The sequence below is a fragment of the Coffea eugenioides genome, chromosome 11 (genome assembly GCF_003713205.1).
Source record: "Coffea eugenioides isolate CCC68of chromosome 11, Ceug_1.0, whole genome shotgun sequence".
NCBI lineage: Eukaryota > Viridiplantae > Streptophyta > Magnoliopsida > Gentianales > Rubiaceae > Coffea > Coffea eugenioides.
In genome coordinates, this window is record NC_040045.1 from 9,959,565 (window position 1) to 9,975,187 (window position 15,623).

General features: G+C 35.4%; 1 non-coding gene across 1 annotated transcript; it reads left to right on the forward strand.

Annotated features, from left to right (window-relative positions):
- The first annotated feature begins 7,405 nt into the window (after nucleotides 1–7,405).
- On the forward strand, nucleotides 7,406–7,512 carry LOC113754652. Its single transcript, XR_003465330.1, has one exon. It is a non-coding gene; the product is annotated as a small nucleolar RNA R71 (small nucleolar RNA).
- The last annotated feature ends 8,111 nt before the right edge of the window (nucleotides 7,513–15,623 follow it).

Below are 15,623 nucleotides of genomic sequence, written 5' to 3' on the forward strand. Positions count from 1 at the left end.
TACATGTCAACATTTGCATAGTGAGAGCAAAGCAAAAGCAGAAAAGTAACACTACATGGTAAGGATACGGGTGGCTCCAAAGCCAACTCAGTCGTCGAGCTTGATCACTGGTTGACCCTTGAGATCCTGAACCATACAGCTCGCTTCTCTTAAAGGATCCCCCATAGAGAGACTATGAGCCTCAGCTCAAGTCACGAGCAATAAATGCTCTAAAATATTTTTCAAATAATAAATGCTCTAAAATCGTAGTTCAAGCAATAAATGCTTTCGTTCAAGCAATAACATGCTCTGGTTCAAGCAATAAATGCTCTGTTCAAGGAATAATTGCTCCGCAAATGTTTCACAAGCAATAAATGCTCCATAACAAATCACAAAATCATATTTCACAGGTATCAATAGCAACTAATGGGGTTTAGGTCGAATGCGATAAAATACACCCTCGCCTAAGTGCCCATTTTTCATAGTAAACTCATATTAGCATGGAGTTACACAGAAACCCTGATTACTCACCTAAAGAGTAAGTATAACGAGAGAAAGTACGGAAATGAATTCAAATTGTCAGCTAGTGGGCCCCACCGGCTCCGTCTAGCCCGTCACCGCCTGTAGCAGAAGGTTGAGCCATATTATCACACAAACAACTACTAAAGTGTGCGAATTAAGAAAAATGGCAAAATTGGCACATGCATGTGTGGAAACGGCAAACGAAAACGTAAACGGCCGGCAATGGAAACGGCAGATTTGGCACCTAGAACTGTTTTGATCAAATTTCAGGCTACGGTTATTGGATTGAAATGAATGAGGTACCGTTACGAAGCTAAGAAGAAAGGTTACAACTTTCATGAAGACACCTCAAGCCAGATCTCAATGGAACTAGGACAAAAATGTACAAAACAGTTGTAACCAGTTCATTTCGGGTTACTAAATAGGTCCTGTTTGAAAGACCCTAACTCACGACTCAGAGATTGGAATCAAGAAATTCCAAAGGCATTAGAAATATTATTTATAAGGCTATAACTTTTGTGTTTTGACCAAAAGCTGAATCAGTACGGAGCATAGGGAAAAATGGGTTCAAAGTTCCTGTCAGAACTGTCCAAATTCAAAGGCAGTTCTAACAACCGATCTTGTTTTGGACATAACTGAAGCTATGGAACTCAGATTTGGATGCACTTTATACCATTTCGAAGCTAAGACCAAGATCTACATTTATTATGAAGGGATCAACACCCAGTTCGCACGTTATCCAGGCGAACCGAGCATGGCCAGAGGCCAAATTTGAAAACGTAACACAATCCAGTGTTCCAAACAGGAGAGATTGTTTTAGCCATAACTCAGGCTACACTGATCTGTTTGACCTTAAATTTTGCAGGGACATCAAGGACTTAAGAAGCTGTAACTTTCATGTTTTGAGAAACTTCTGAATCAGCACACATCATAAAGAAAAACACAACTCAAATTTGGATTTGTGGATTGCCCTGTTTCCAGTTTTGCCGGTTTTTGAACTTTGCAAACACATGGTCCGTTGCTACGATTCTTATACCAGTTTTCTGACTAATTTTATACCAAATAGTCCTACATATATCAGCTTCTAAAAGACCTACCAATGGTCCAAAATCTTCTCCTCAAATTACCACAAAAATTACCAAACACCAACCACAATCTAGAATCCAATTTCACTAGTTTTTCACTCACTACAAAAACCCTAACCAACTAAACCCTAACCAAGCTAAACTAACTTCCATTTATTTTAGGGTTTCATAACCAAACCTGCTTTTGTTAAGAACCCACCATTCAAATGAGATAATCACACCAAAAGTTCCATTATCAAGTCTAATCACCAACCAAATCAACTAAGAAAACCTATAACAAGAAGCCCTAATTTCTCTTGGTTTGACCGAAATTTCAGCAGCAAAATATCACCAAGATGAACCATTAAACTCTATATAATCACCATCTATTTCATATAAGATCATAAAAACAACAAAAGCATCACTTTTCATGGATTCAAGACTTAAGCACCAAACTTTAAGTTCCAAGGGAGATGACTTACCTTCTAGTTGCAAGTTTCTTAGGTTGATCTTCCAAAACTCAAACCCCAAGTTGTTCCTCCAAGATCCAAACTCAAGGTTGATGAAAACAATTGCAAGAAACAAAAGCTTTTCTCTCTCTTTTTCTTTCTCTCCCTCTCGGCTCTCTCTCTCTCTCTTTTTCTTTTGCTATTTTGTTGATGATTAGCTTGGTTTCTCTTGTATATTCTAGAATTATGCTTAGTCATCAACCATAAGAGATATTTCTCACTCAACCAATCACATAAAAGTTTCACAATTGCCTCTTAGCCCCTACACTCCAACTTGCATTTTGTTCAACTCTTGCCCTTAAACATTTAATTCTTTGCAAATTAGTCCATAGGTCATTAACTTAATCTAGTCCAAACTAATTAATCTTACTTAGTTTCTCTACTAATCATCCCACTAACTTAATCATCTATACTTAACCATGCCTTAGCATGCACAAATGCAATTAAACAACAATCTTTTTACATTAGCTCAATGAAGGATTTTAAACCCAACTTAACCTTTATAAAAGAAATCGAATCCGGTATCTACTTATACGAAAACATACATTAGCATGCATAATATTTACTACCACATAAACTTTTGATTAATACGTAAACTAGGATTTTGTGTAAAAATATCAAAGATGTAAATCCATTAGGGTTTTAATAAAATTCCAAATTAAGGTTTTTTTTTTATTCTAAAAGCAAAATCACATGTAAAGAATTACCATCATCCTTAAAATCAAATTTTATAGCAAAATTTAGCACTAATAATCCTTATTCAAAATTAAGGACGAATCGGGATCTCACAAAGTAGGATTTTAATGGTCCTGACCACCACAACGGCCCCATGAGGAAAGACTTGAGTGACTTCAAATGGTCCTGACCATCCTGATTTGAGTTTTCTGGGAAACAATCTTAGGCGTGATTTGTACAAGAGCACTTTTTGCCCCATCTCAAATTATTTAGGTATAAGATGCTTATCATGCCAATATTTGACTTTATCTTTATAAATCTTAACATTTTCATAAGCATGTAGCTGGTGTTCTTCAACACCTGCAAGATTAAAATCCATATTAATTGCTTTGATAGCCCAATATGCCTTATGTTCAATCTCTACAGGTAAATGAAAAAGTTTTCATTTACTAATCGATACGGCGACATCCCCAAAGGTTTCTTAACCGATAAGCCCATAGTGCGTCGTCGAGTTTTCTTGCCCAATCTTTTCTTAATTTGTTCACTGTTTTCTCCAAGATGAGCTTGATCTCTTGATTGGCTAACTCCGCTTGTCCGTTTATTTGTGGATGGTATGGAAATGATGTCTTGTGCTTACAAGCATACTTAAGCAACAAAGAATTAAGTTGTTTATTATAAAAGTGCTTTCTTTCATCACTTACTATAGTCCTAAGGATGCTGAATCTACTAAAAATGTTCTTACTGAATTGCCTCCACCCATTTAGAAACATAGTCTATGGCTACTAAGATGTATTTATTATTAAAAAAAACTAGAAAATGGTCCCATAAAATCCATACCCCACACATCAAATAATTCTACTTCTAAGAAAGTAGTTAAGAGCATTTCATTTTTTTTAGAGATATTTTTGGTTCTTTGACAAGCATCACAGTTTTTAACATACTCCCTAACATTTCGATACATGGTAGGCCAATAAAATTTTGATTGCCACACCTTAACTACGATCTTAGAAGTACTAACATGACCAGCCGTTTCTAGGTTATGATAATGATATAAAATATCACGTACCTCATTTTCAGGAATGTATCTACGAACCATACCATCGGCACAATATTTATAGAGCAATGGTTCCTCCCAAAAATAACTTTTAACATCATGTAAGAATTTTTTCTTTTGGTGAAAATTAAAACCCTTTAGAAGTACTTTACTTACCAAATAATTAGCAAAGTCCGCATACATGGAGAATTGATAAGTGTTAGGACAAATTCATCCGAAAGATTCTCTTTAATTGGAATTTGGTCATTTGTCGGGATATACTCTAGTCTCAAAAGGTGATCTGATACAAGGTTCTCCGATCCTTTTTTATCCTTAATTTCAACATCAAATTCACGCAATAAAAGAATCCACTGGATTAGACGAGATTTTGCATCTTTCTTATGCAGTAAGTATTTAAGAGCTGAATGGTCCATATAGATGATAACTCTAGATCCTATTAGATAGGATCTAAATTTATCTAGGGCAAATATCACCGTCAATAGTTCCTTTTCCGTAGTTGCATAATTGAGTTGCGTCTTGTTTAGCAATATGCTAGCATAATAAATAACATACATCCTTCCTTCTTTCTTTTGCCCCAGAACTGCTCCAATCACGTAGTCGCTTGCGTCACACATCAATTCAAATGGTAGTGACCAATTCGGTGAAATTATAATAGGTGCGGAAATCAATTCCTTCTTTAACCAATCGAATGTAATTAAACACTCATTATTAAAATGAAAAGGAGTATCTTTACATAGTAAATCACACAATGGATTTGCTATCTTAGAAAAATGTTTAATAAAATGTCTATAAAAATCTGCGTGTCCAAGAAAATTTCTTATCCCCTTGACATTGTTTGGAGGTGGCATTCGCTCAATAATTTCTATTTTTGCTTTGTCCACCTCAATTCCTTTAGAAGAAATCTTATGCTCTAGAACAATTCCTTCACAAATCATAAAGTGGCATTTCTCCCAATTTAGCACAAGATATGTCTCCTCGCATCTCTGCAAAATTAAATCCAAATTAAGAAGACAATGGTCAAAATATGAACCAAAGACTGAAAATTCATTCATAAAAATCTCTATAATTTTCTCAATATAATTAGAAAATGTGGCCATCATGCAACGTTGAAATGTAGCAGGAACGTTGCATAGACCAAATGGCATCCTTCTAAAGGCAAAGGTGCCGTAGGGGCAAGTAAATGTGATTTTTTCTTGATCTTCCGAAATTATAACTATTTGGTTATAACCTGAAAATCCATCAAAGAAACAATAAAGTTCATAAGCAATTATACGTTCTAATAATTGATCAAGAAAAGATAAAGGAAAGTGATCCTTTCTAATAACTGCATTCAATTTCATATAATCAATGCATACTCTCCACCCAATCACAAGTCGTGATGAAATCATTTTATCGTTCTTGCCTATTATTATTGTGATTCCACCCTTTTTAGGGATAACATGAATGGGGCTAATCAAAATACTATCAGAGATGGGAAATATTATGCTTACATCAAGCCATTTAAGAATTTCATTTCTTACCACTTCTTTCATATTAGGATTAAGTCTCCTTTGCATTTCCACCACTAGTTTGCAATTGTCCTCTAGCAAAATGCGATACATACATATAGAAGGACTTATACTTTTTATATCCGAGATTGTCCATCCAATCGCCCTCTTGTACTTTCTTAGAACTCTTAGTAGATTCGTACATTGTTCCTCGTCTAGGTGAGCACTTACAATCACCGGTAGAGTGTTATTCTCTCTAAATTATTCATACATTAGATGGTTGGGAAGTAGTTTGAGATCTAATTTTTGTGGTTCAATCTTCGAAGGTGGTGGGAGTCCTTTTCCTTGACCAAGCGTCTCATAAACATTACCTCTTTTATAAGGTGTTTGAAAATCCAAGTACTTGGCCAATGCTTCAATTTCTTCATCCTTTCCCTCTTGCATCCCTACACTCGTTAAACAAAGTTCAAGAGGATCGAAGTCAAGATTGACTCGATTCAACTCTTGGGTTAACATTTCAATAGTGCCAATGGAACTTGTATGGTCGGTAAAAGAAAGATATTTTTTATTTCATTCAAGTTAAATATTACCTATTCTTCACCTATCTGAAATTTGAATTTGCCATTTTTGACATCAATAATAGTACCCGCAGTTGCTAAAAATGGTCTACCAAGAATAATTGACATAGACATATCTTCCTCCATATCTAATACCACAAAATCTATAGGAATGATGAATTTTCGAAGTTTAATCAATACATTTTTCAAAACTTCTAATGGATATCTAATAGACCAATCGGCTAACTGCAAAGTAATATTAGTGCATTTTAACTCATGCAAATCTAATTGTCTAGCCACCGTCGAAGGAATTAATGATACACTAGTACCAAGGTCACATAATGCTTTAGAAAATTCAATGTTACCGATGGTGTAGGGTATAGAAAAACTCCCCGTATCCTTCAATTTCGGCGGCAGCTTGTTTTGTATGATGGCACTACACCTCTCTGTTAATGCTATTGTCACACGATCCTCCAATTTCCTCTTTCGTGTCATGATCTCCTTGAGTAATTTCACATATGAAGGAATTTGCAAAATAGTATCAGCGAAAGAAATATTAATATGCAATTGCTTGAAAATTTTGACAAACTTTTCAAATTCTTTGTCGAGCTTATTTGGCTTGAGTCGTTGAGGAAATGAAATTGCCGGAGGTATCAGAATGGTAGTGGAGGATGAAGGTTGGTCTTCTTTTGATTTTTCTCTACTACATTCCCCCACACTTACCTCTTGCTCTACTCGCTCATCTCATTGTTTCTCGCTCTCATTGTTCCTCACATTTTCTACCACCAGAGGATCCTCTAGTCGTTTAACACTATGAAGAGTAATGGTTTTGACATGTTCCCTCGGATTCACCTCCATTTTACTAGGCAATTCTCCTTGACTTCGATTGTTAATAGAATTGGCGATTTGATCAATTTGGACCTTTACGTTTCTATACATCCTGATCAATTGGTCCAACCACCTCTCTAGTCTCTCGAACCTTTCTGAAGTGCCCATGGCTAACATCTCCACCGTTATTCCCCAACCCGGTTTAGTATCCACTTGTGATTGTTTTGGTTGGAATCCCAGTAGATTAGCCGGCTTTTGAGGATTGCCTTGGTCTTTTCACCCAAATTTTGGATAATTTCTCCACTCCGGATTGTATGTATTCGAGTATGGGTTATTTTGAACATTCCTATTGTAATTATTAACAAATTGAGCCTGTTCAAGATCAACACATTCATTAGTATTATAATCACCTCCGCATATGGAACAACAAGCTACATGAACATTAGATGAATTTGAACCACATCCGGCTTGTCTACTTAACACTTTCATCATATTACCCATTTGGGTACTAAGTATATTGATGGTATCCATTTCGATCATACCTGTTTGGCGCCTTGGATTACCTCTTTCATTAGCTCATTGATAATTGTTTGCCGCCATTTCCTCCATCAAATCTTGAGTTTCTTGGGGTGATTTTGCCATCAAATCTCCAGCTGCAGCTGCATCAATAGTCATTTTAATAGAAAAGGATAAACCACTATAGAAGGTTTGTACAATTAGGCAATCGGGAACTCCATGGTGTGGACATTTCCGAAACAAATATCTTAACCTTTCCCATGCTTCATATAATGATTCACCATCTAATTGACTAAAACTAGTAATGTCCATTCTAATTTTAGCCGTTTTACCTGGGGAAAAATATTTATTCAAGAATGCCCTAAAAAATCATCCCAAGAAGTGAAAGTGTTAGAAGCTTGAGAGTGTAACCAAATTTTAACTTTATCTCTTAAAGAAAACGGGAACAACCTTAGCCTTATAGCATTCTCACTAACTCCATTCATTTTAATAGTATCACATGTCTCCAAAAATGTGGCTAAGTGTGCATTTGGATCCTCTACGGCAGTACCTCCAAATTGAGATTATTGAATTATTTGAATTAATGATGGTTTAATTTCAAAATTGTTAGTATTTACCGTCGGCCGTGCTATACTTGTTTGAGATTCTTGGGTTCTCGGTAGAAGAAAATCTGCCAATTTGAATTAATTACTTGTTAGAGCTCGCCAATTTGTTTCATTTTCTACCATTTCATCTTCAAAGGTAGCTCTATAGCGATTCCCTCTATTTATTGTTGCATCTCTCCTTCTTCTTGTTGTAGTGTAAGCCTTCTTTACCTATGTAGTGTCCTTTCAATTTTCAGATCAAAAGGGGCGACTACCCGTAAAACCCGGTGCATACACTACATACAAAAATAAAAAAAATTATGTAATAATTATTTCATAAAAACTAATAAAAATTCCAACTTAACTATAACCAAGTTTAACGAACTAAAATAGAAAATGTCTAAATTAATAAAACTTGTTAGACCCTAATATTGCCGCTCCCCGGCAATGGCTCCAAAAACTTGACGAGTTTTTAGATATGAATGCAAGTTTATTCCAAATTATGCCCGTTTTGTTGCAAGGATACAGGTCAACTAGTAATTTAGGGTATAAGTCGGGTCAATCCCACAGGGAGCAACTTTACAAGTACTAAGACCTTACTAACTCTATTATTTAGACTAATAATCAATTAAAGCAGGAGAAATTGTAATTACTACTCCCTAACTAGTCTTAACTAGATTACTTGCAAGGTAACAATGGAGAAAACTCACTAAATACTTGAGTTAAGAGATGTAGATTCCACTTATGGCATCAAAGATACAAGTAAATAGATTTACCTCTTTTTACAACTTTTGTTCAACTAGAGATTCATTTCCAATATTTCAAATCTCATTCTCATGATGAAATGGCCTAAACTAGACTAGTTTTCCCTATTCTCATGGTGAATAACTAGATCTACTCTTGTTTCCTTCATGAAATGCAAGGTTAATCCACTTAAGTGTAACTCTATTCTCATGAGTATACTACTCAAGCTGTATTTATGTTGTTCCATCATTATTACCAACTTTCATTGAATAATAACAACTAATAACTTGCTATTGGTGATCAAGTAACAACAAGTGATAAGCATGCATAATAGACAAGTTAATACAAAGTGTAACAAGTGTAAATCATATTCAATTCATATCAAATAGTCATAAGTTTCATCTACTCCCAAGATCTAGAAATTTAGCTACTCATATGATAAATGACAAGAAAGAACATAGTTTCATTGCATGAACACATATTGAATCATAAGTAAAAGATAGATAAAGAAAGTTTAGCCAAAAAGTGAAGAAGCTCCCAATGATCTTCTATTTCTTCAACAAAAATGAGTTGTACAATGAAGTCTCCAATTATTCTCACAATGTTCTAACTACAAAGAACAAAACAAGACTAAAACTTAGCTCTAATGCTAAAATCTGATGAGAATTCCTTCTAATGTCCTCTTCTCCCCCTTTCTAATGATTTTTAGACAAGACATAAAGTTCATTTTCTCTTCCTTTTAGAATCTTCAGCATATGCTGCCAAAATTCTATTCGGAAGTAGAGCTGAAAAACAGTGTGAAAACAGAACAAGTGGCAAAGCAAGTTGCAGAAAGTAGGCCATAATACGCAACCTCATGAATACGCGACTTAAGGTCGCATATTGCCATCTTGCATTTGCACCTCTGCGAATCTAGCTCCACTTCAACTGATATTATCTCAATGATGGTGAAAGTTATAGTCCTTTGAGTTAGCTTTCCAATGCTTCAAGAATCATCCAATTTGGAGCTCTGTGGACAGAGAAATGACCAAAATATCCTCGACTAGTCGGAGTTCTGTTTCAGCTTTCGACCATGCACATGCTGTATTTTGACTTTTTGACAAGGAAAATGACTGAACTGGACTTTGATATCTTATTATCAAATATAGATCTATCTCTTAGCTTCAAAATATAAGAATCACCTTAATCTGATGCTTGCAGCTCAAGATATAGCCAAAATACCATAATATATCAAAGCTGGAAAACTTTGCATTTCTTCCTTTGATTATTTTGCACTTCTTGTCTTCTTTTTATCACTTCATACCATCATCAATCATCCAATTATTTTCTCAATTCATGCCATTTGATGATTGAATCATTAAACCTATAAAAGTATGGAGTTTTTACCATTAAAATCCATAGAAATGCAATTTTACCACTTAAACCACAAAATGTATATTTTCACTAAAATCCAAGTTAATTGGCTATAAAACTAAATAAAACACATCAAAACTAACTAATAAAATACATTTAAAACACGTAAAATATGCACTTATCAACATCCTTAGACTTTGCCATGTCATACTTATCACATTATTATATAAAATCTTAACAACAGTAAGTTTTGAGAATCTAGCCATCGCTTATTAGGGATAACTATAAAAATGCACAAGAAATGGCAAAATTTGGATAAATTTTGAAAATTTCGAATAAAAACTTCAACAAAAATGCCATAATGGCTAACACTCTTACTTCACTAATATACCACCCCACACACCTAAATCTTATATTGCCCCTAATGTAAGAAATAAAGAACAAAAAATTAGTTAAAGGGACAACAAAACTTCCCTAAAAATGAAAGAGAGCACAATATGGCTAAGGATCAGGAGCAAAAAGTGGGGTGAATCTAATATGATGAAAGTAGCTACCAAAATTTTCAATCATTTTAGATGAGGCTATGCCTAAAACATAAGGAGTTTTCTGGTAAAAAATTTTTAATTCGTCAAATTCAACACGATTCATAGATGTGGATATGTCTTGTGACAGCCCCACCTCCCCCAAGGGCGTACCCAAGGGTTTGACGGACCGTCTGTCCAACTCTCGTCAGGATTCAGTCACGTATCATGAAAATTTACAAATAAAACTTCAATAATAAAAACGATATTACTTACAACCTTCAATATATACACTCATGGACCTCCAATGTCCACACAATCTATAATACGGCCAAAGAGTCGAACTTGCAAAAATCAAACCAAACAAATCAGCTACACATCTATGAAGTACTCACACGAGCAGCTAACAAAATCTAGACAAAGTCTATCTCTTCTCCACTCCCATTCTCACGTTCTTACTCCTATAAGGAAAACAAATTTTATGGAATGAGCTAGAATCCCAGTGAGGTTCCAAGTAACCAAGCAAGTAAAATAAGAGACAAGATACCATACCCAAATATCAAGAAACAAGTCAAACTCAAATAGATCATAATCCAGTATATAGTTAAGCAAATAGCCAAATAGATCATAATCCAGTATATAGTTAAGCAAATAGCCAAATAGATCATGCAAAAGTGTACAGTAAAGAACACATTCATGGTATAGGATATAGGTTGCTCTCAGGAGCAAGTTCTACTGCGTTTTGATCAAGGTCCGTTGACTCTCTGTCAACCACGAAATTATAATGTCCGTAGATCATCACTTTACACCAATTTCCGTCCACCAAACATACTCCTTATTGGTCCCGAACGTCAAAGAAGTACCCAAGATTCATCGATCTCCTCGACCAAACCCTTGCCGGCTCGATTCGACCAACTAGCCTTGGGTTGGACTTATAGTCTCAGATATACAGTAACTCAGGATCTGGCTTATAGCCCCAAATATTCAGATATTCAAGAATGGAGTCATTGGCTGTTATCCAACGCTTACGCAGTAAATGATTGGAGACGTTAGTTGTCACTTAACACTCCGTATTCAGTAATATCAGTGTTCAAGTGATGAATTCTAGTCAAAAGTAAACAGGTTAGGAACTTAGTTCTTTACCCAAGATTTCCCAACTTACCCGATCGCTCTAAGGCTAGTCTAAAGCAAGAGGTCCAACGAGGGCTCAGTTCAACTGTTACCGACTTATATTCATGCATACACATGAGTAACCCTAGATTCCACTTAGCCGACGTCTTGGAAAAGGTCCAAGGCCCAGTTCAACCACTACAAGAGAAATGTAGCTGGTCTACAGTTCAACCGCTACAAGGATGTAGCCGGTCTACTATTCAATCGCCACAAGAGAAATGCAGCCGGTCTACAGTTCAACTGCTACAAGAAGGATGTAGTCGGTCTACTATTCAATCGCCACAAGAGAAATATAGCCGGTCTACAGTTCAACCGTTGCAAGAGGAATGCAGCCGGTCTACAACCATGCACATAAATATGCGGGTCAACATGCAGGATCAATTAACTCAAGTTCATGGAGGTCGAGCGCAAATAAGGACACACTTGCCTAGCCATAATCAAGTCACAAGTAATACCCAATAAGTCATATTCTCAAGCATTCCAAGAACTTCAAGTCATTTTACAGGTCACATGTAAATCAAATTGCTTGTTCATGCATGAATGAGAAATCAAGTGTTTAGTCAATCAGGTCAATTGAGTGTACATAAGAGCACACTCGCCTAAACAGGCTCAAGTCACAATTAAGCTCAGCATATCATGTTTCAAGCATTTCAAGTATTTCAAATCCAAACAGTTGAAAACTAGAGGGATACGAAAACCTAATCAAACAAGAAAACTGGAGGAAAACTGCAGAAATAAAAAATTTCCTCAGCAAATCCGGCCAATATTTGGTCGGATTGAAGGCCGGATTGACAGGGAAGGCAGAAAACAATTTGCTTATCTACTGCCTCGAATCCGGCTGGAAATCCGGCCATAAAGTGGCCGGATTCTGGCCGCAATTCAGTTATAACAAATGGCCAACACATGTTTTAACAGAATATCACAAATTTAGTCGAGCTAGGTCAAGTGCGATTAAGTACACACTTGCCGATGAGACGATAAATTAAGTACTTAGCAATTTCTAACAACAATGAGCACAAAACATATAGTTGGAGCACTCATCAATCAATTGCAACCCTTCACTTTAACCCTGGTTCGTTCTCTTGAACTCTCTCGAGTCCTGTAGTCACATACTATATTAAAAGACTAGCACTGCAAAACCAAAATACATGAAGAAATTAAGGTTTTCAAAACTTCATTTCCTTTCATTTAAACCTCAATTCTACTCATAAACCCAACTCAATATAGTTTACCAACTCCAATTCTAAAGTTGGAAATGAAAGTAAGAACAGTTCTAGGAAAACCGAATTTTTCCAGTTTGGCGCGATACTATTTGAAAAATCATATCTCAAGCTTCTTAAGTTCAAAATTTATAAATTTTATACCGTCAGAAAATAGACTCAAAGGGTTACAATTTTCCAGAAGACACACTTGTAAAATTCTGTCCACAAATTGGTCAAATTCCAGCCTCAAGTTGCTGCTTCATCCATTAGAAAGACAGAACAGGTATGGAAATTCAGACAAATTTCAAAAATCACAGATATTCATAGGAATTGAGAAAAATTATGACATTTTCATGGTTGAAAGTACCCCAAATCTAGTTTCAAATGCAATAAATAGAACTCAATTCTGACTTTTTTACACCAAGATATAACAGATTTCCCAAGACTGCTCAAGGTTCCCTGCGGACAAATTTTCAGCAGCACCTCCCCTTGTTTTCTTTACATTTCCATCCAAACTCAACACCAAATTTCATCTCAATTCAGACGCAATCGCAACCACAAATCATAAGCTATCAAATACACATAATTAAGGCCACAAAACCCTACAATTATAGCCAATTTATACTCAAAAACCAACCACAAGCAAGCTGAATTTGGAAACCCTAAGCGGAAATTTTTCTTAGGCAAGTCAACTAGCATATAAAAACTAGATTTTTCACATAGCAAAGCTATCAAACCATGGCCAACCCTTAAGCATCATATATAGGCAGAAATTTCACTATAAAACTGAAAATTTCCATATCACCACTTCAAACCATGAAATTTCTCATAAAACTACCAAAATTGCAACCCTAAACCACTAGTTTGCATATATTTGAAGTAGAGGAAAGTTTCTTGCCATAAATACCTTAAACCCTATGCAAAGAGGCTGCCAAGACCTTTCTCTTCCCAAATCACTCTACCAAAACCCTTAAGCTTCCTTAGTGATCAACTTTTATGGAGTAGTTTGCAAGATTATCGGTTGAAACTCAAGATTCAAGCTAGAAATTGAGGTTGAAGATGAAGTTCCTTTCCTTGTTTTGTCTCTCTAATTTTCGGCCAAGCTAGGAAGAAATGAAAGGAAATTTTGGTCAAAATTTGGTTTAGTAAAGTTAAGAAGGTCTTGGTCAAAGTCCAACTCCCAACGGTTTCGCGACAAATGGCGCCTTAAGGTTTATGCTCATTTCTTTGTCTTCCAAAGCTAATATATTTAGCTAACCTCTAATTATCCCTTAGCACCTTATAAAATAACATCTCTTTATGCAAAACTTCATCTAGTCGTCACAAATTTATCGCACTTACCGCACTAGCGGGTCCCACTTCCATAATGCACTTCAAACTCAACATGTACTAACTTATACCAAGAAAATGATTTAAAAACTTGACTCACTTATAAAAATATCGAGAAAATTAAGGTAATAATTTAAAGTAAAGAAAATACATTCAAAGAAATAAATAAAAGATAAATAATTTTTCGGGTCTTCACATGTCTTGTCAACCAGTAGTTTTCTGAAATTTCTAAACATATCTTTAGAACTCATTAGCCAGTTAGGCACGGGCACACCTTATCTAGTAGTAGTCTTTTGTCCACTAAAACAATAAAATCAAAATCAAACGTATAAAACACAAGAAACCTAAAATCAAAATAAACTAAAAAAAATTGGGTTGCCTCCCAATAAGCGCCTTTCTTTAATGTTTTTGGCTAGACATACAGCATTATTTCTCAATCCGATTGTAATTCAAACTTTCTTACAATGGGTGGAATTTCTTTAGGATCTAAATCACCATTACGTGCAACCATCTTCTTTAACTTTTTGCCCATTTTCACATCATAAGTTACTTTCAATCCATGATGTTTGTTTGTAGTAACTTTCAACTTACCCCTCTAATTAAACTCAGAAAATTCTCACACAGAGGGATTAATAGTATGAATAGAAAATACAAAATGTAGAATGTTTTATTTCATCAAAAATATTAAAATGAACTACTTCTCCACCAAATTCTATCGTAAGTGTACTCTTACTAACATGAATCTTAGTTTGGATAGTACTCAAGAATGGTCTCCTTAATATAATAGGTGATGGACTTGAAAAGTGTTCATCATCCATGTAAAGCACATAGAAATCAGCAGGAAAAACTAATCCATCTAGTTGAACTAAAACATCCTCAATTACTCCATCCGAATAAGCAAATGTGCGATCTGTTAATTGAATTATTATCTCTGTTTCTTTCAAAGGCCCTATATTTAGGGAATTATAAATAGATTTGGACATCACATTAATAGAAGCCCTTAAATCTAATATGGCATTCTTAATTCTAGAATGTCCTATCTTACAGGGGATAGTAAACATACTTTGATTCCCGCATTTAGGTGGTAGTTTTCTTTGTAAAATCACTGAAACATTTTCATCTATCATAATTTCCTCATCCCCTCTTAATTTCTTCTTGTTAACACACAAGTTCTTCAAGAATTTAGCATATTTTGGCACTTGTTTGATCGCGTCTAACAAAGGGATATTGATTGCTACTTTTTGGAATACCTCTAGAATCTCCTTCTCTTTGTCTTGCCTTTTTGGCTCCTTCAACCTACTAGGAAAATGTGATGGGTTAGTATTAACTTTAATTAAAGGGTTAGAAATTACTTCAGAAGTTGCCTTGCTTATTCCTTCTTCTTCCGACTCCTTTTTAATTTGATTCTCGCTCTTATCCTTGGGAACTATAGGTTTTGACCCTTTAATCTCTTTCCCATTTCTGAGGGTTATGGCACTAACGTTTTTTGGATTCACCTCAGGTTGAGAAGAAAGTCTTCCTTCCTTTTG